General features: G+C 34.1%; 3 non-coding genes across 3 annotated transcripts; all 3 read right to left on the bottom strand.

The window, feature by feature from the left end:
• Window positions 1-7,131: 7,131 nt before the first annotated feature.
• Window positions 7,132-7,205, bottom strand: trnat-agu (transfer RNA threonine (anticodon AGU)). Its single transcript has one exon. It is a non-coding gene; the product is annotated as a tRNA-Thr (tRNA).
• Window positions 7,206-9,606: 2,401 nt separating this feature from the next.
• On the bottom strand, window positions 9,607-9,695 carry trnar-ucu (transfer RNA arginine (anticodon UCU)). Its single transcript is given in 2 exon segments — window positions 9,607-9,642; window positions 9,659-9,695. It is a non-coding gene; the product is annotated as a tRNA-Arg (tRNA).
• A 346-nt stretch (window positions 9,696-10,041) lies between these two features.
• trnaa-ugc (transfer RNA alanine (anticodon UGC)) lies at window positions 10,042-10,115 on the bottom strand. The gene has a single exon. It is a non-coding gene; the product is annotated as a tRNA-Ala (tRNA).
• Window positions 10,116-22,174: the final 12,059 nt, after the last annotated feature.

Below are 22,174 nucleotides of genomic sequence, written 5' to 3'. Positions count from 1 at the left end.
AAATAATAAAAAACTATCATAAAAATCATCACAACAATAAAAACAAGGACATTTTATATTTTAAATTAATTTAGTCACCTCAGAACAGAACTGAAATTGATTATACAAAAAATAAAGTGGGGCTAGTTTGGACGTAGCACAGTGCTCATTTAGCAAATCCACAGATAAACAATATGCTAATTGTGGCCGTTAATGTAAAGTTAACATTATGCTAAGTCGTCACAAATGAAACAATGCACTTTGGCGTATTATTTTGCAGTGCACCACTAACGTAAGCTAAACAAGCATACGTTAACTACATGAGTAATTTTAACCGCTAATGCAGCAGATTGGACATCGGTAATCTGCATTTTTGCCGCAACTAATTTATAAATGATTTTGCATTAACTTTGAAGAGAATCGATTTATTTAATGTCAAACCACTATGAGGAAGCGGGGGTGAACTCTTTCTAAATGCATTTTAAATAATAAATGCGTTTTTTTTTCTACTTAGACAATTATTTTAGGTATACACACATATATTTTTCAAAATAGAGAGTGCGTTTATATATACATATATATTTATATATTTTATTTGGTGAGGAGGACAATGAACATGTTCCCCCCGGGATTTACGGACGTGGTTGCGCCGCAAATCAAACACATCAGGGCTTGAATAAATGGCCTTAGCAGAAGCCATCGTGCATATCAAAAACAGGCAAAGCAATAGATTAATATTATTCAACATATCACAGAGATTTTAAGAAAATTATTAGATGTAACCCCATTTGTAATTTTTTACATTTTCAAAAGTAACTGTAATTTAATTACATATTTTTCTTAGTAACTGTAACTAATTACTGTTACTTTTATTTTGTAATTAAATTACGTAACGGCGTTACATGTAACTAGTTACTCCCCAACACTGTATACTCCATATTTTTGCATTAATGTTGAAGCTTTTATTGCTCATTAAATCTTAACATCATTTTCCGTATCTTATGAACATGTGATTTTGGGTTTTTATGTTGAGCATCGCTCTTTAAAAGATGCTGGTTTTATTATAAACTTTATTATATTATTATGTAAACTTCACATCCCACCCAGCACGAGACGTCATTTCGACGTCGTTTTTTGGGCTAAATCAAGTCGGCCCGTCATAGACTTTATTTAGCCCAAATTTCGACGTCGAAATTTGGTTTGTATTTGGTCCGTCGGATTTGGTCTAAAAATAGACCAAATATCGACGTGGTCTTTGTTTTGTCCGTCGGATTTGGTCTAAACAAAGACCAAATATCGACGTGGTTGTTTTGCCCGTCGGATTTGGTCCAAACATAGACCAAATATCGACGTGGTCTTTGTTTTGCCCGTCGGATTTGGTCCAAACATAGACCAAATATCGACGTGGTTGTTTTGCCCGTTGGATTTCGTATAAACATAGACCAAATATCGACGTGGTCTTTGTTTTGTCCGTCGGATTTGGTCCAAATATAGACCAAATATCGACGTGGTTGTTTTGCCCGTCGGATTTGGTCCAAACTTAGACCAAATATCGACGTGGTCTTGGTTTCGTCCGTCGGATTTGGTCCAAATATAGACCAAATATCGACGTGGTTGTTTTGCCCCTCGGATTTGGTCCAAATATAGACCAAATATCGACGTGGTTGTTTTGCCCGTCAGATTTGGTCCACATTTAGCCCAGTATCAGACTTGAACATATGGTTAAAAAGAATTACATAAGTTCCTTACAAAATGTTTTACATCTATTGCTTTTTTCCAGTCCAATGTAGAATGCAAAATATATTTATATAGCAGTTTAGTGCCGTTACATTTCAATAATGGCAAACAAATAACGACGTTACTGCTGTTAACTCCTTCTCTATTTTCCCTTCTGCTTCATGCACTGATGCATATACTTTTCATTTAAGTTGATTTATTAATAAGGCAAAAGATTGTAACAAATAATGTAAATTTAAATTTGAAGTATATCAACGTAAAAATAGATTAAATAAAATAGGGTAGAAAAAAACAAAATCGTAATACACTTTATAATGCCATTTTCTTTTATGATTTAATCTATTTATCTTATTATTAATAAATCATAAATGTACTATAATCCTATTTGCTGTAACAATAGGCTAAACAGGATGCTCATCAATAAATATTTTTACAAATAAATTAAAAGGTTAAATTATTTTACAAGTTATTAATTTCTACATCAATATAAAAACCAATACCTTCATTCCTTCTTACCTCGGGGGAGCTTTTTCATATTGCCCACTCACCAGACAACAACAATACAACATTTTTTTGTGATGCGTTTCATAGTTGAGAAAGCATATAGTGTATTTAAAAACAAAAAACATGGTTTTAAAAACTCAGGCTCTTTTACAATCAATATATTAAAATGAAAAACGTAAATAAAGTATTCTCTTGCTTTGCTTTGATCTTTTCTCTTACTCGCGTTGCTGCGTGTCCCTAACCTGTGTGAACAATATCGAGAGGTCAGTAAAACTGAACTCATTTCATTATGATTTGAAATCAGTGTAAAGTGCTGTCGATTGACGTGTTGTCCTTTTCCCTTTTAAATATGCCAAATTATCATATGTGATCTCCTCAACTGACAAGGGAAAAACGTCAAAAACATACTAGATGCTTTAAACTGTTCACTGCTGTAGTGCAATGCAAAATGGAAAATTTAGGATTCAATAATGAATTTTAAATAAATATTTAAATAATTTTAGTTTTAGAGTGCAGGTCGATGCACACACATAGGCATAATGCGCTATGATAATGCTAAATGATCATATATATTTTCTACAACCAACAAGTAGAATAATATGCAAAGATTTGCTATTCAAAAATTTGTTCATAATATAAAAAATACTGATGTCCATTGGCTCTAGTGCATTAAATAATAATTAATAATAACATTAAATTTTTTTTTTTTTATTACAAAATATAGAAAATGGTATGTTGATATTTATTGAAGGTATCATTTCAATGTTTAAAATTCCAGCATTGTGAAAAACTAGTTACAATTATTGTAAATTTTATTATATCCATTAAAAACAATATGGGGGATTCTATATATGTTTGACATTAAAAGTAAATGTAAATTATATTAGAATTAAAGCTCTTTAAAACTGCAATTGTTTCCAGTATCTTATTTAGTTTTTATAATTCAGCTTTTGCCAATCATAAATGATTAAATGTTTTAATTTAGGGAATACAAAGATTTTTTATATTGTTTAATGTTTAAACTTACAATATGGATGAATTTAGTAATGTGTAAAAATAACACTAAATCATAGCAAGAAACCTCCTTATGGGTAATTACTAGATTGTAACTGAATTGGCAGTAACAATTTACAATTTTACAATTTCTTTAGTCAAACATTCTACTTGCTATAAATGCTAAGATCACTTGACACTGAAATCAGGATTAAAATATTTTTTTAATTGTCCAATATGTGATTTTTATTAGCAGTATTATAGTTTTATGCATATATATTTTTTAAAATAAAAAATAATTATAATTCTATAAATTCTATATATTCTATTTATATTCTAATATCATACAAATAATATAAATAAATAAATAAATAAATAATTAGGCTATTTATTATAAAATGAAATGTAATATTTATTATTTTTTAGAAATGAAAAAAATCATACTTCGATAATAATAATAATAATATGATAATGATAATAATATAAATAATTATGATTGTTATTATTATTTTTATATTGTTATTGTTATTATTATTATTATTATTAATAATATTATTATTAATAATAATAATAATAATAATAACAATAATAATATTGTTGTTGTTGTTGTATTTGTTATTATTAGGATTTTTTTTTAAGTCTATTTTTACAATTTCATACATGTAAACCACTGCAGAAAGTTCTAACCGGCAGGCCCATTTCATATACAGTAATAAATAACTTACTATAAATTAAAAGAATTAACGTATGCTTTTTGTGAAAACTTTGGAGATGTAACATAAATTCCGCTTTTTAATAAAAGGTCACCTATAGCTTTCGCCATGAGGCTGTGTTCTAAATGACATCAGTGTTTTTAAAGTGTACTGCAAAGGGAGCACAATTGTAAACATGAAGATCGCTAAAACTGAGTTGTTGCGGCAATCATTAAAACGATGTAAGATGTTATCATTCGACTGGATTAAAATATGTAACAACGTGGTATTGAGTAAAACATCATACCAAAATGATGATGGTTTATTAAATACAGTTTTTTAATTCATTTCTTCCAATATTTCTATATTGAGCCAAAATAGTATACCATTCAAATCGTGTTCAGTGTTTATAATATTTAATATTCATTGTGTATGATTTTAAATTATTTGTAATTGAACATTTATTCACAGGTTGCATCATAAATAGATTAAAAAATTGTATGAGATAAGCTTTACATTAGAAATGGGTCATACAACACAGTTAATCGTTTATTGTTTTATTATAACATTTAAATAAAGTTAAATATTTAATATTCATTGTGTATGATTATAAATTACTTGTAATTGAACATTTATTCACAGTTTGCATCATAGATAGATTAAAAAATTGTATGAGATAAGCTTCACATTAGAAATTGGGTCATACAACACAGTTAATCGTTTATAGTTTATTATAACATTGAAACAAAGTTAAACAACCATAATAATCATGATGGATGAATATTTTTCTATGTTGAACAATCATTGTCTCATTCGCACACATAGAGAGACATACAAACAGACCGAGAGCCGTACCAGAGAGACGCAAACACGCACACAAACACAGTCTCACGCTTTAACAGCCGGAAAGAGCCGGACCGAACGATAACCATGTTAACGGACGTTTGCGTTTATTTACCAACCGATGTCATAATGTTCGCTTATCAGATACATGCATACGATGTAACAGTCATCAGATGTCTTTTATCATTCTCAAGCACGATTCAACCGGTTCAAATTTCCCGCACACATACACCCACGCAGGCACAGCCAGAGGCTCTCGACACACCAACACCCGAGCCGGAGAGACGCACACACATACACAGACACGCAGTTCTGACCATAACAGAGCAAAGGCAACACAGCGGTGCATATCTTAGCTTATTAATTCTAACATAATATATTAACATAATAGTATATAATTTAATTATAATAACATAATTTAAAACAATAATGACAATATAAAATTGTATAATTATAATAACAGAATTTATTACAATAGTTAATATATAATACTGTATAATAGTGTATAATTATAATATAGTTTTAATAACGGTTGATATATTTTATTTCATTAAAATCTATTTCATAATATTAAAATATCTAATTTTAATGTAATAATACTGGAATTATTAATTTTATTCAATTGAAAAGAATCTAATTAACGGAATTATTTAATTAAACTGATAGGAATCTAATTACTGGAATTATTAATTTAATTAAACTGTTAAGAATCTAATTAACGAAAAGGGGGTGGGGTTTACAACGGACGCCCCACCCAAAAGGTGCGGGGCAGTCATCAATCAAATTTTTTGACATATGGTACCGGATATTCCTCACTCTGACCTACGCGGTCTTTTAGAGTCTGGATGATCATGTCTCCAACCTGACCGGTAACCTGGCCTCTGTTCAAGATCAAAGCAAAAAATGCATTTAATTTTTTTTATTTAATCTATCCTTAATCATGTGTTATGTGTTTTTTGGTACCTCCAGTTTCATTACATCCAAACCCAGAGTCAGCTCGGAAAATGGAAATCAGGACAAACATATGCTATCAGCCATTGAAAGAGTTTCAGATCAGAAAGCCACTCTCCCATCATCTGAGGGAAAGGTGCAGTTTGGATTTGAACCTAGCACCTGCTGTTCCCAAGACAGGTGCTCTGGCCAACTTTGTCCTAACACTAAAAGAAAAAACCTCTGGATACGATACTTCCAAACGCAGTTTCATCTAAGACAGTGGGGGGAAGCAAAATTTACTATGCTTTCTACTCAGTTACTTTGCACATGCATAAAGAGGCACTTGTACGACAAATCCAAAAGGCGTGATCTCAACAATAGGCGGCAGTTACTTTTCCCCAAAACCACAGGTTGCCTTCGAGTCATTCCTCAAGCCCACTAGGCCCTACATCGTTTTCTAATCTCCCTTATTTAAAACAGCTCAATTAAGTCATCGGCTTTATTGTAGAGTATCCCTAGTATCTGAGCCTGCACTGCGCAGTGAAAGAAAAAAGCAAAAAAGATGGACAGATGCCTAAAATGTTAGAAACGCACCACACCTTAAGTCAGTGAAGAAAAAGAGCAAAGCTTGCGACCCTAATGGGACTCGAACCCACAACCTTTGAATGGCTACTGTTTACTCGACAGGCGCTTTGACCAACTAAACCACAGCGCCAATGCTGAATAGGAGGCAAGACATTTTTGCACACAGAGACTAAAAAAAGACAGCAAGTTTTAAAATGGCAAGCAAAGAGGTTGTTTAACTCTATTTGTCGCACTATTCATTACGCCTCAAAGCTATACAATTTTATAATTCATTCCGGTAAGCTCTATAAGATGCCTAAAATGTTAGAAACGCACCACACCTTAAGTCAGTGAAGAAAAAGAGCCAAGATTGCGACTCTGGTGGGACTAGAACCAACAACCTTTGAATGGCTCAGGTCACAGCCTAGAAATCCAATGCACTATCCATTGCACCACAGAGCTCTGCTGTCTCTAGCACTTTTGCACAGAAAGCACTTTTTAGTACTCTCTGGCCCATGAAAGAACAGCCAACGGCGGACATGGCACTGCTGGGAATCGAAGCCAGGATCTCCTGTTTACTAGACAGGCACTTTGACCAACTAAGCCACAGCGCCAAACAACCTTGACAGGGGCTAATTGTTTAATTCCAAAAAATAAAAAAAACTAACAACGGTAGCGCTGCATGTGGGAATGTCTGGACTTTAAATATTAAAGTCCAATTGGTTAGGCATTACCACACTATGCTATATAAAGCCATCGTCCAAAGCCCTCTTGAACGAGCAGCGTTCTTAAGGATTTGAGTTTTGTTAAGAAACCGACTGCTAAACATCCCGCTGCGTAAACACTCGTTACTCTTAACAAAAAGCAAACATGAAACCTGTACATTAGGCACTGCTGGGATTTGAACCCAGGATCTCCTGTTTACTAGACAGGCGCTTTGACCAACTAAGCCACAGCGCCAACGCTGAAGAGGGCAAGACATTTTTGCAAACAGAGACTAAAAAAAGACAGCAAGTCTTAAAATGGCAAGCAAAGAGGTTGTTTAACCCTATTTGTCGCACTATTCATTACGCCTCAAAGCTATACAATTTTATAATTCATTCCGGTAAGCTCTATAAAACAAGCACACGCACCACCTGGACTAAGGCGCTGCTGGGATTTGAGCCCAGAATCTCCTTTTTACAAACCAGGCGCTTTGACCAGCTAAGCCACACCGCCACAGAAATTTACAGTAAGAGACATTTGCCCGATAACAAAAATCGAAGAAGAAAAAATAATACACAACAAAAACCAGCATGTCAGGATGCAGAAAATGCTGACAAGACAGACGCGGTCTTTTAGAGTCTGGATGATCATGTCTCAAACCTGACCGGTAACCTGGCCTCTGTTCAAGATCAAAGCAAAAAGTGCATGAATTTATTTTTATTTAATCTATCCTAAATCATGTGTTAAGTGTTTTTTGGTACCTCCAGTTTCATTACATCAAAACCCAGAGTCAGCTCGGAAAATGGAAATCAGGACAAACATATGCTATCGGCCATTGAAAGAGTTTCAGATCAGAATACCACTCTCCCATAATCTGAGGGAAAGGTGCAGTTTGGATTTGAACCTAGCACCTGCTGTTCCCAAGACAGGTGCTCTGGCCAACTTAGTCTTAACACTAAAAGAAAAAACCTCTGGGTACGATACTTCCAAACGCAGTTTCATCTAAGACAGTGGGGGGGGAGCAAAATTTACTGTGCTTTCTACTCAGTTACTTTGCACATGCATAAAGAGGCTCTTGTACGACAAATCCAAAAGGCGTGATCTCAACAATAGGTGGCAGTTACTTTTTCCCAAAACCACAGCTTGCCTTCGAGTCATTCCTCAAGCCCACTAGATCCTACACCGTTTTCGAATCTCCCTTATTTGAAACAGCTCAATTAAGTCATCGGTTATTATTGTAGAGTACCCCTAGTATCTGAGCCTGCACTGCGCAATGAAAGAAAGAAGCAAAACAGGATGGACAGATGCCTAAAATGTTAGAAACGCACCACACCTTAAGTCAGTGAAGAAAAAGAGCCAAGAGTGCGACTCTGGTGGGACTAGAACCAACAACCTTTGAATGGCTCAGGTCACAGCCTAGAAGTCCAATGCACTATCCATTGCGCCACAGAGCCTAAGTGCTCTGCTTCCTCTAGAACTGTTGGACAGAAAGCACTTTTTAGTACTCTCTGGCCTATGAAAGAACAGCCAACTGCAGACAAGGCACTGCTGGAATTCAAAGCCAGGATCTCCTGTTTACTAGACAGGCACTTTGACCAACTAAGCCACAGCGCCAAACGACCTTGACACAGGCTAAATGTTTAATTCCAAAAAATAAAAATAAAAACTAACAACCGTAGCGCTGCATGTGGGAATGTCTGGACTTGAAATATTAAAGTCCAATTGGTTAGGCATTACCACACTATGCTATATAAAGGCATCGTCCAAAGCCCTCTTGAACGAGCAGCGTTCTTAAGGATTTGAGTTTTGTTAAGAAACCGACTGCTAAACATCCCGCTGCGTAAACACTCGTTACTTTTAACAAAAAGCGAACACAAAACCTGTACATCAGGCACTGCTGGGATTTGAACCCAGGATCTCCTGTTTACTAGGCAGGAGCATTGACCAACTAAGCAACAGCGCCAACACTGAATAGGAGGCAAGACGTATTTGCACACAGAGACTAAAAAAAGACAGCAAGTCTTAAAATGGCAAGCAAAGAGGTTGTTTAACTCTATTTGTCGCACTATTCATTACGCCTCAAAGCTATACAATTTTATAATTCATTCCGGTGAGCTCTATAAAACAAGCACACGCACCACCTGGACTAAGGTGCTGCTGGGATTTGAGCCCAGGATCTCCTGTTTACAAGGCAGGCGCTTTGACCAGCTAAGCCACAGCGCCACAGAAATTCGCAGTAAGAGACATTTGCCCGATAACAAAAATCGAAGAAGAAAAAATAATACACAACAAAAACCAGCATGTCAGGATGCAGAAAATGCTGACAAGCCGGACGCGGTCTTTTAGAGTCTGGATGATCATGTTTCAAGCCTGACCATGTCATCCAAAAAGTATCTCAACAATAGGTGGCAGTTACTTTTCCCCAAAACCACAGGTTGCAGACGAGTCATTCCTCTCGCCCACTAGGCCCTACACTGTTTTCTAATCTCCCTTATTTAAAACAGCTCAATTAAGTCATCGGCTTTATTGTAGAGTACCCCTAGTATCTGAGCCTGCACTGCGCAATGAAAGAAAGAAGCAAAATGGGATGGACTGATGCCTAAAATGTTAGAAACGCACCACACCTTAAGTCAGTGAAGATAATGAGCAAAGCTTGCGACTCTGGTGGGACTCGAACCCACAACCTTTGAATGGCTCAGCTCACAGCCTAGAAGTCCAATGCGCTATCCATTGCGCCACAGGGCCTAAGTGCTCTGCTTCCTCTAGAACTGTTGGACAGAAAGCACTTTTTAGTACTCTCTGGCCCATGAAAGAACAGCCAACTGCGTATAAGGCACTGCTGGAATTCAAAGCCAGGATCTCCTGTTTACTAGACAGGCACTTTGACCAACTAAGCCACAGCACCAACGATGAATAGGAGGCAAGACGTTTTTGCACACAGAGACTAAAACAAGACAGCAAGTCTTAAAATGGCAAGCAAAGAGGTTGTTTAACTCTATTTGTCACACTATTAATTACGCCTCAAAGCTTTACAATTTTATAATTCATTCCGGTGAGCTCTATAAATCAAGCACACGCACCACCTGGACTAAGGCGCTGCTGGGATTGGAACCCAGGATCTCCTGTTTGCAAGACAAGCGCTTTGACCAGCTAAGCCACAGTGCCACAGAAAATGTCTCAAGCCTGACCATGTCATCCAAACTGTTGGAATATCTATCTCTATTCCATGCGTGTTTAAGAGAAAAGGTCTGGAGAGGTTTTTCTTCAATGACAAAAATATTAGTAATTTATTAGATACAAATGAATAATTCGATGACAGAGCTCAGGGTTACGTTACCTCAATGCAATACAAGAATTACATTCAAGAGGTTCGCAACTGACTTACATTTCCTGACTCCAGTATATATATACACAACTGATCTTAACAGGTGGAGTTTTGGTTTAACGTCACTTATCAGTCATTCTGCAGTCCCTTGGCTCTTTGCAACCCCTGGACATTACTTCCTCTTTCTGCAACCTTTCTCTGCATACCAGAACTGAACAATTACGTGCATCTTTAATATATTTCACAACTTCTACAAGCATCAGGACAACTTGTGACATGTCTAGACTATAGTTCTGGAACAAAGGCCCCCACCCTCAATTTATTCTTATTCTGCTTTTCCACTTGTCAACAGTTCTTCTAAAAAGTATGCAGCACAGTAAAAAAGAGGAAGATTGTCTGGTCAAGACGTTTTATAATACAAAAGAGAAAGATTGATTAATCTGTTTTTAGTCTAAACATTTTTCTAATAAAAAATAATATAAAGAATAAAAAATAAAAATAAATTCCTTTTCTCCAACAATTCCCCTTTTCTGCTCCTCTCTGGAGCAGACAAAAACAAAATCAGATAATCAAATCCCCACAAAAATGTCCAATTGTCATTACTGCAGGACTTTGCCTAAATCCCTGTTTTACCTCTTATTCAAAACAATCTTTAACATCCTAGTGCTCCTTCATTATGTTAAATGATGCCCAAAAACCCTTTTAACTCAATTTCTTTAACTTTTCTGGATTCAGTTTATAATTTTCACACTCTTGGTTCTCCTCTTCGGTGGTGCAGTCTCTTCCTTCTTGAAGTCACTCCGATATCTTCTTTTGCTAAGGATTATACTTGCTATATTCAGGCTTATTAATCCCAACACTCTTATTAACTTCCAATTATCCCATAATAAAAATGTTCCATTCTCATACACTTTATCAATAAAGGTAAATAATTTTTTCTTCTTCTTCTTCCCCACCAAAATTAAAATAAGAATGAGAATAATAAAAATGTAAATAAAATTTTAAAACTCCCAACATTTAAAAAATAAAATCTGATCAAAAGGAAATGCACTCCCATTGAAAACCCCACAGTATGAATAAAATCTAAAATCAACACTTGTGAAAATATGATTGGAATTAGAAATTCAAAATTCTAACAACATAATTCAAATCAGCAATTCTCTAATACAAACTATAATCCCCCTGCTTAGTTCAGACTGAATTTCAACATTTTTAAGTCATTATTGAACCAAAATTACAATTGAGATTTAGGATGAAAAATCAACAGCTTCAAAGTAGGATTAAACTAACCAATTATTAAAATGAAAAGTTCAGAACTAAATCATAACACGGTTATTAAACTAACAACTCAGACTTGTCACCAAATTTTGAAACCAAAATTGAAACATATTTAAACTAGAGATTTTTTCTCTCAATGTCTTAAAATAGGAAAATCAATAACACAACAATGTGATTAAAATAAAATAAAAATCTTAAGAATCTCTGCAAACAAAAGGTTCAAAAACAACAATGGCTTAAAATAAAAATCTTAAAATGTCTTCAAATTAAAGATTTAAAAACAACAATGGCTCAAACTAAAATAATCTTTAAAAATGTGTTCAAATAAAAGAATTTTAAAATCGTCTTCAAATAAAAGAATCTTAAACTCATAAGAATGTGTTTAAAATAAAATAATCTTAAAAATGTCTTAAAATAAAAGATTCAAAAAGCATCTTAAAATAAAAGATTTTTGCATTGAAAATGAAAAATATAAAAGCATTGAATGTCTTAAAATAAAAGATTATGAAAAAACATACAAATGTCTTAAAATAATAGAACATTAGAAAGGTATTAAAATAAAAGATAAAAAGCATAAAAAAATTCTTAAAATAAAGTATAATAAAAAAAAACATTAAGAATGTCTTCCCATAAAATATAAAAAAAAATAATATGTCTAAAATAAAAGAATAAAAATAATTTAAAAAATTCCAAAAAACTAACGTGTGTAAAATAAAATAATTTTAAAATGTAATTGTGTTTCATTTTATTTTTTCTCAATTTTCTCCAATCTAATTGGTCCAATTCATTCATTCATTCATTCATTCATTTTCTTTAAGGCTTAGTTCCTTTATTAATCTGGGGTCACCACCGTCAGTAAAATGAACCGCCAACTTATCCAACATATGTTTTACACAGCGGATGCCCTTCCAGCTGCAACCCATCTCCGGGAAACGTCCATACACACTTAATCACACACTTTCTGTCAGATTGTCATATGCTAGTAAATCAGTCTTATTTTCTCTTTCTATTTTTGAATTTAACATGGTTTTTGGTTCCCCTTTTTGTGTTGGCCTGTATCTAATATACAGTTGGCCTCATGCATTGGTGCACAGCAAGTTCATTGGTGTTAAATTTCAAGTGTTGAGGTAATTCAGAGTAAAGTCTTAAAATTCTAGAGTTAGATCAGCATTAGAAGCTGATTTGCCTCCTTGTCACACAGAGTAACATGTATCTACCTTTGTAGAAAACCCTTGTGTTTGAGAAACTAATCAGAGTGTCTGAAATCTCGCCACACCCTCATTCACCTGGCCCTTAAATTAGTCAATTAGTTTAGTCCACTAGACAGAGGGAATGACCACAAATAAGTGAATTCAGACACCTGCTGTTAACAAGCACAATCACTGAAGGAATAAGAAATTGAAGGAAGAAATAAAACTACAGACACAGCCTCACACCAAACCAACTGAATTAAAACAGAGGATTAAACAACTCCATTAAATAATAGTATAAGCAGCTTCACTGATTACAGTTTGACTTCATTTCTGTAAGAATATTTGACAATGAACAGAGGTTTATATTTTTTTTATTAAAAATATTTCATTTGACCTCACCATCATAGAGATCAGAGGCTGCTTATTTGAGCTCTTGAAGCTTTACTCTTATAGCCTAATGGTTCTAAAACTCATCAGTTATAGCAAGAAAGATCAAGAGAAACGATACTGTTTATGATTAATTGTTATAGATATTATTTCAGGTGTTTAATAAGTTGATTCATAAAGATATGCAAATATAGTTGTATTAAAACTGCATGGGACAATACTGCTGGCAGTCTGCTGCTCTTCATGGAAGATTCAACAAAAAATTAGGATGCAATTAATAATTAGAGTGTCATGCACTTAACATTAAGCTCCAGCTTGGCCATATGACACACAGACATCAAGAATCAGGATATGAACCTCAACCGTGGTTGCTGAACAAAAAAAGCTGCATAGTTCATGCCGCAATGCATGCTGGGTGCCAGCATAGTACAAAGCTCCCAGCATGCATTGCAGCATGAATAAATTATGCAGCTTTATGTTCTTACAATCTCTTTCTTTTTCTTTATTTTGTGTTGTTTTTGGGATGTGATATTTCAGTAGTGTTTTTTTTTTACTTGATTTTTATTTTTTTGTTTGTCACCATTATTGATATTCAAAGACTAATTGTTGATGTCTGGGTGTTTTTAAGTTCTGTCATAGATCAAACATTCTCATTGTAAATATTGGTTTTATTTTATTATATATTATTGGAGCTTCAGTGGTTTCATTTATGTATATTATTTATTTCTCACACATAATTAATATGATACTGACTAAAACAAACAAGCAGGAAAAGATGGCTATATTATCATAAATAACTTCTTCAGACTGACACTTTAATTTTCTTTCAGCTTTCCATGCTATATGTATAAAGTGTAATTAATACTATCTATAGCAGCCAAAATAAAAGACATTTATAGTAAGAAGTTGAAGAGCCCAACTAAAGCAGACTCTGTCCTCCATCATGGTGACTTCAAATGAACAACAGAAATTTCATTAAGAGCTTTTGTTCACATGACAGAAATAAAATCAAAGGTCAGTAATAGGTGAAGCTCCATGATAAGTTGTTTAATTTGATGAGTTTTTTTTAAAGATGTTGAAAAATAACATTTTTTTATTGTGTAATTTGTTTTATTTTTATTGATTATTATTTTATTTAGAGTTTTTTTTTTCTCAGTTGATTTCATCTTTGGTTTTGGCTTGTGTTTTTCTGTCCTTCAGTGATTCTGCTTGTTCATCAACAATTCTCAATCCTCCTTTAATTAGACACTTAATTGTCTCATTAACTTCATCACTGTCTGAGTGTTCAGCCCTCTGTAGTGAGGACACTAGTGAGGATTTTGCTCTGGAATTTAAGGCTTAAGTGTGTTCGAATGAAAAATACAGACAATGGGATTTGTTTTTAACAGAAATATTCTGGAAACTGAATTTACGAATCTAAAATGTTGAAAACAGCAAATTACTGGCAACCACTGCTGCCAGTATTTTGACATACATTTAACAGATATTTTACACAATAAGAGTTTGCTAATTAACACTCTGGGTGTAAAAATTTTAACACTTTCAAAAGTGTTATTTTAACACTTATAGTGGTTCCCATATAAACACTGAGGGAGTGTTAATTTTAACTCTAAGGTTGTTAAATCTACCAAATCTAAAATTTGCAGTGTGAGATCGATAAAAAATACAGACTGTTGAATGTGTTTTTATCAGAAATATTCTGTAAACTGAATTTATGAATGTTAAAAACAGCAGATTACTGGCAACCACAGCTGCTGGTGTTTTTCCGTAAAATCTAAAAAAAAAAAAAAAAGAAAAACAGCAAAACGGTTTTTGTGTCACCATTGGGAAGGATAGTAGCGTCTCTGTTCAAGTCCAAGATGAACTGAGAGTATTTTATGTTATGCTGCATCTTCTTTTGTTTAAAAGTAACTGTGTAGTTACTATTTTTAGTCAAAATCTGTTCGCTAATTGCAATCACACATGCAAACATTATTGCATTTGAAGACTAAACATTTTTTGTGCACTAAGCTATGATTTTGTAAAATGAATAATGTATTAGTTCATGAAATATGGTTATTTTTTATAAATTTATACAGTTATATAAAATTTCCATGTTTTTCACAGAAAGATTCTGGCAACCACAGCTGCTGGTATTTTTTCGGAATTGTAACAGATATTTTACACAATAAGAGTTTGCTAATTAACACTCTCTTGGTGTTGACAATGTTAACACTTTTAAAAGTGTTATTTTTAACACTTATAGTGGTTCCCATATAAACTCTGAGGGAGTGTTAATTTTAACTCCAAGGTAGTTAAATCTACTATCTAAAATTTGCAGTGTGGTGCAGCGTGTTCAGCTCCCACACCAATACATGCTTACACACTCCAATTAGATATCAGATATCCCCTTTTTGTGTTTTATTCCCCTTTCGGCCTGGGCCTAGCTCCAGGCCGTTTTTACACCCCTATGTTAACTTTCAAGTTACTCCGGCCAGCCTCACACCTTCAGCAACCTGTTTAGAAAAGTCTGAAGTAAAGTTGTTAATTTGTCATATTCTAATCTCTACATAAGTAAGCTACTGCATGTCCAAGCTGCACCAGGTCCCCAAAACTGCAGTCCTGTAAACAATGCAAAAGTCATTAATTCCATTGTTTTGTTCCATAACAAACTAATGCCCCTCAACATGATTTTTATCCAATTCAGTTTGGTTTGTGCACAGAATTTTGCCAATTGTGTTTAAATTTGTATCAATTTTCTCTACTTTCCCTGTAATTATTAGTCTTACACCATCCCTAAATTCATGCTTCCGGCCCATTACTTGCTGCAATTTCAAATATTCATTATTTCAGTGTTTATCATTATCCAATCTAATTTTTACTCAACATCTATTTGTTTCTAAATCGTCTTTCATTAAACACTTCATCACTGTCTGACTGTCCTCTTTGCTTGCTGGCCACTCCTCTAGCCATTCACTATAGTTGTTAATCATGACTAGCAGATATATTTTTATACGCCTGTTCTCCCATATTTCTATAATCAATTATAACCTCACCCTCATTCTTCTCTTGCAGTTTCTGATATCTCTAAATATAATTAAAGTCTATAATTCATATTAGTCTTATTACAATGTGTTATACATTCACCAGTTTACAGTTATTTGAAATGGCTTATTTATTTAGTGATCTGACTTTTCCTAATATTGAGGCGTGTCATCTAATCACCTATAATTTTTACTTCCTTTAAATCTATTTCCATGGAAATGTCATAACACCTATTTCATTTTAATCAATTAGGTGTCTATTCTTTTTCTGAGAGTAAAATTTCATCAACATGCTTAATCAACACCACTCTCTCTGATAATTCAAAAATCAATCACTTTACATTTTTTCATCAGTATGACCATATTTCTGCATACACTATTAACCTCAGCTTTAAAATCTATTCTCCTTAATTGCTTCTAAATCATAAATTAAACACAATCTTCCTTTGTTTGTCGCTTTCTTGTAAAATTGTATTAAAATTAAATTAGTCACATCTATGTTTATAACTCAGATAAAATTTAGCTTAAATAAAATTTCTAAAACAGATTCCATATGACCTTGTCTAGGTGTTTCTCTTAATTGCTCAACGACATACTACCTCTTCACTACAATGGCTAAATTTATAAACCTCCATTTAAGTATTTCACTAATAATCAATCAGTTTGAATTTGACACTACTTTTGATAATTCATTTTCTCAACTATTTTTTACTTAGTTTCTTCTAATAATTTTTATGATTTTCTTTTAGCTACTAATTAGTTCTACATCATTTCGGTTCATCTAGTTGCCCATACAATCTTGATATACTTTTATAAGCTAACCAAAACTCACAAAATTTTCTTCTTTGTTTCTTTCAGCTGTATTTTGACTTCATCATTAAACTTCTTCACATGGTTACATGTGAAAGAAAATCTGTTTTCTTAAACTCTCTTATTATGTTTCAATTCTTTTATCAGATTAGAACTATTCATTTTTACCCAATCACGTGAGTTCAATTTTTCATGTTTCAATTTCTTCTTTACGCATAAATATTTTTTTCTGTTACCAACCTTTTCTAGTTTTTAATATCCCATCTTAATTTAGATGATTCAACATAATATTTTGATTTTAGTAAATCTTTACTTAAATAATCAATTCCATCAAAATTTATAATTCAAATGACTTCTTCAGTTACCAATAGTTGTTTCTTCTTCTTTAGTCACCACCATACATTGTACTTCCTCCTATATCCTGTTCATGCCCTGTATCAGTAAACCTATGAAAATTTGCAAACATAGTTAAATATCATTTCAACATTATACATTTAGAGATTCATTATATATTTTCCTTTAAGTCTTTTTCTTAGTTATTATTTTCATAACAAAACTTTAATAAATTCTGTCTCTTTCATATTACCAGTCATCATATGGTCTTAAATGGTTCCGTCCAAAGGGCATGTGCAGGATAAATTTTTTGAACAGCGGGGAGGGGGGGGGGGGGTGTTGTTGTTGCGCGCGTACTGAAGAGCGGTGTTGTCGCGCGCGTACTCAAGAGGGGTGTTTTCGCGCGCCTACAGAAGGGTTAGGGCTGGACCGAGGGTGTACCGCGTCGCGGGGGCACTTTTGATCATTTTGGAAGGGCACTTTCTATCCAAGACTAAAAAGGGCATGTGCACTGCACAGGTTGAGCCCTATGTGTGCACGTGCCTGCTTGACAGCACCCTGCCTCTTACTTTACCCACAAGTTCCTTTTTCTGAGTGTCTGATCTCCAGACAAAATTAGCAGTTCGCTGTGGTCCGGTTTGGAGGAGCCCACATTTCTGAGGCAGTCCACTGATCTTTCACAGTGCCCCTCAATACTCGGATGCTCTAGGCCTTTCAAGCATCACTGCTCCACTCCACAACCATCTCACTCAACACCTGCCTACCTGTACAAGTGCCCAGTCTTCCGCGACAAAATTCCTGGCTAGGTCGCTCCCGGTGGCCAACGAGAGTCTTACCCGTCTTTGGAATAATGTCTCATGGAGACCAGTTACTGCTCTTCTCCACTGCAACATCCTTCTCAGTTTTCCTTCAGAACTTGGTATCTCTGATGTTAGGGAAACATGCACTCAAGAACCATGTGAGCCATTGAAACCACATTCTAGAATTTACCAATGAGACAGGTTTTATTAAGTTTAAAATCAATTTGACCTCCAATAATAGTTTTAAGTAAAGTTTGACATCTTCCCTCCCATCCACTCAGCACTATGGTCTGCTTAGTCTGCAGGCAAAGCTGTAGGGCACTACGATGGTGGAGACTAAAAAACAAGACACAGTTGGGTTATTATTCATAAAACACAAATTATGACATGGCCTACCATGTGGTATAATTGTTCAACATTATTGCTATGTCTCATGGTTTATATTAGGCCTTGACCCCTCATGTTTGTTTAATATATATTTTTATATCTAAAATGCAATGTTTAATTATCAATTTCTTTCTTGGTGTTTATCATTTTAAATATAGAAAATTTGAACTCACTTCATCTTGTTCATCCACATCCACTAAGTGTCCATGATTTTTCTTTGACCCTAGATGATGGCCTAGATAGTCTTATGCAGCTGACTTTCATAGATGAAAACAGCCAGTGTAAGCCATAACAATTTTTTTTAAAAATCATTATTACTAATATTATAATTCTATTTAGTTTTTGCCCCTAAACTCAGTCTTGTCCTCTCACATTAAATCTCAGTTCCTCATAGTGTTACTTCCCCAAAGTGTAACAAGTCCAACTATTTTTCTAGTTTCTATCTCATCTGTTTAATGTCTCTGTCTTTCTCTCTCTCTATGTATATAATATTTTTCAAACATATTTCAATATATTTTAAACATATCTTCTTCTTTTTTCTATCAAACCATAACTTGGATTTCTTTAATTCTAAGCTTTTAAGTTTTTCTTATCCATATTTTTTATTTTCCTTACATATTTGCTCATTAACTCGTCAGTTGATGAATTTTAAACTGTCACATTTTCTTCTAATTTTTCTCTTCATCGACCAGAGACTTATGCCAATTTTATCTCTTTGCTGTTTAACAGCTCATCTCGAAGTCATTTTCCCCATTTTCCCTCAAATGTATTTATTCTAATGTTTCTTTAATAGCTGGTCTTTTTGTTGTATTTTAATTTCTCTTTATTTTTCCTATTAGTATTATTAATTTATTTGTTCTTATTGTTCTAGTCAACAACTACTGGTCTATTGTTTTAGTCATCCTTCTCTATTTAGTAAATTCATTTCTTTATTAATATATTCATTCGTATAGCTTCAAATTCCATTTCAACAAAAATAACTATATTAAGCATATTTCCCATTATTTCTTTCTTTCACTTGTCTTTTTTATACCGCATTGTAATAGATCTGTTTATTTTGTAACTTATACTGAATCCCTAATTATTATATCAAAGTCTATCCTTATTTAATCAAAACAATTTTATATACTCTTTTAATATAATTTACTCCTTCTGCCCCTACTTCAACTGCTTCTTCCTCATGAAGAGGAGTGGCTCCTTTTTTCTGACTTCCTTTTTGTTGTCAATCTGTCTAAGATTGTCTGCCTGAGCACTTCCTCTTTTTTCTCCCCTCATCGGTCTTTCTACAGCCGTTCCAACAAATGCCAAAATCATGCCACATTACAAATTCCAACTAATTTTTCCATTTCTTACTGCCACAACATCCTTGTGGCCCCCTTTTGCTATGTTATTGACTTTGTAAAACTCCAATTCTCTGTTTCTCAAGATTGTAGCCAATTTTACTGTTCAATCATTGCTCCACTCATTTTCACATTTAAGCGTCTCATATATTGTTTCTCATTTCTTTTTCAAATAATTTTCCTTAGTTACAATCATTTACCACTTGTCCCATTGAATTTTTAATTTTGTCTGGGACATTTTCCATATTGCTCACATTCTTAATAGAATTCCTTATGCATTTTTCACACCTCCACTTCCTCAAATTTACAGAGTGTTTTTCACACACACTAATTAACTTCTGTATGTTGCATTTACTGCACATACACAATCAAAATATATATATATTTATCCTCCTCAAACAATCAAATTTTCACCTGCAAACTTTTTGCACTTTCCCAACTACTGAACTTTCCCAATTCTAAATGACATTTAATTGAATATCATATACGCGTATATACAGCCGACTAAATATCTGTACACTATGCTTATTTCAACTGTTAGTCACTAACGCAACAGACAAACATTTACATAAAATATAATGCGTGCTCTACACAAGTCTCAATTTCTTTTTATATTTACATTCGCCTTCCACAGTTGAATTTCCTGTGTCTGTCTAATCGACCACACCTTAACAGAGTTGACTTTTCTCTGTATTTTCTACAGCGTCACACCTTTTCAGTGAAGCAAATCATCCACTCAGTCACAACCTCGGCGACTAAACTGTCCCTATTTTTTAGACTATTTACAATCTGACCCTATAGCTGTCTTTAACGCTTGGACCTACTAAAACGTTGGGGCTTGCACCCGGACTGTTCGGGACCACCCGTCGGTTCGTCCGCTGGACTACCGCCCTTAGAGTCCAAAAAAAATTCAGGTGAATCGTCAAACACCTGTCCAGGTAAAATCCCAGTATTCAGTACTCAGTAGTCACCTGAACAATACACCCTAGGATGGTATTTTATTCAATTCCGTGTAAGAAGCACAGCCTTACACCAAACAAGCAAAAACAGTCAAAATGTATCAACTTATGTTCTGATCTACTTAGTGAAAACCATATGACGAAACCGTAATAATACCCGAAGCCGCAGTTCTCCTGGCTGCACCACACTCGCAGTTCTCCTGGCTGCACCACACTTCTAAGCAATTCTAAACAACCCTAATATTTACAAACCGGTTAACACTTAAAGCAAATATACATTTAAACTCATCGAATTATTCAAATGCTTTACCTTTAACTACATCAATCCTACATATCACATGACATCATTTAATTTAGATTAGGCCAATTGCAGAAATTCGATTTAACAGGTTTTCTGCTTACCTTATTTTTTTGGCGCCGATGATGTCAATGCAATACGACAGATCAATAACTTCCTCTCCCCCTTTTCCACATCGGAGGTCACCAAATTGTTGGAATATCTACATCTATTCCATGCAAGTTCAATAAGAAAAGGTCTGGAGAGGGTTTTCTTCAATGCCAAAAATATTAGTAATTTATTAGATACAAATGAATAATTCGATGACAGAGCTCTGGGTTACGTTACCCCAATGCAATACAAGAATTACATTCAGGAGGTTCGCAACTGACTTACATTTCCTGACTCCAGTATATATATACACAACTGATCTTAACAGGTGGAGTTTTGGTTTAACGTCACTTATCAGTCATTCTGCAGTCCCTTGGCTCTTTGCAACCCCTGGACATTACTTCCTCTTTCTGTAACCTTTCTCTGCATACCAGAACTGAACAATTACGTACATCTTTAATATATTTCACAACTTCTACAAGCATCAGGACAACTTGTGACATGTCTAGACTATAGTTCTGGAACAAAGGCCCCCACCCTCAATTTATTCTTATTCTGCTTTTCCACTTGTCAGCAGTTCTTCTAAAAAGTATGCAGCACAGTAAAAAAGAGGAAGTTTGTCTGGTCAAGATGTTTTATAATACAAAAGAGAAAGATTGATTAATCTGTTGTTAGTCTAAACATTTTTCTAATAAAAAATAATAAAACCAATAATAAAAATAAATTCCTTTTCTCCAACATGTGCCAACGCTGAAGTCGAGACAAAACAGAGGTATGACGTGTTTGACTATTTATAGGGGTTTGCTCTTGAGCTGATTGGATAATAGAATGATTGTGTGTGTGATGAATTAGCCTCGTCAAACACCAATCATGCTCCTACCGAAATTTGTTTATAAAACATCACTTATTCATTTCATTTTGTAAATGTGTTATTTTCGAGGCTGATCTCAAAAGTATAAATCATTTTAATAATAACCTTCAGCATGCGGTGGGACAGTTTG

The sequence above is a fragment of the Danio rerio genome, chromosome 4 (genome assembly GCF_052040795.2).
Source record: "Danio rerio strain M-AB ecotype USA chromosome 4, GRCz13ab, whole genome shotgun sequence".
Lineage (NCBI taxonomy): Eukaryota > Metazoa > Chordata > Actinopteri > Cypriniformes > Danionidae > Danio > Danio rerio.
The sequence above is the reverse complement of the archived record's forward strand: the minus strand, read 5'-3'. Positions and strand labels throughout refer to the sequence as shown.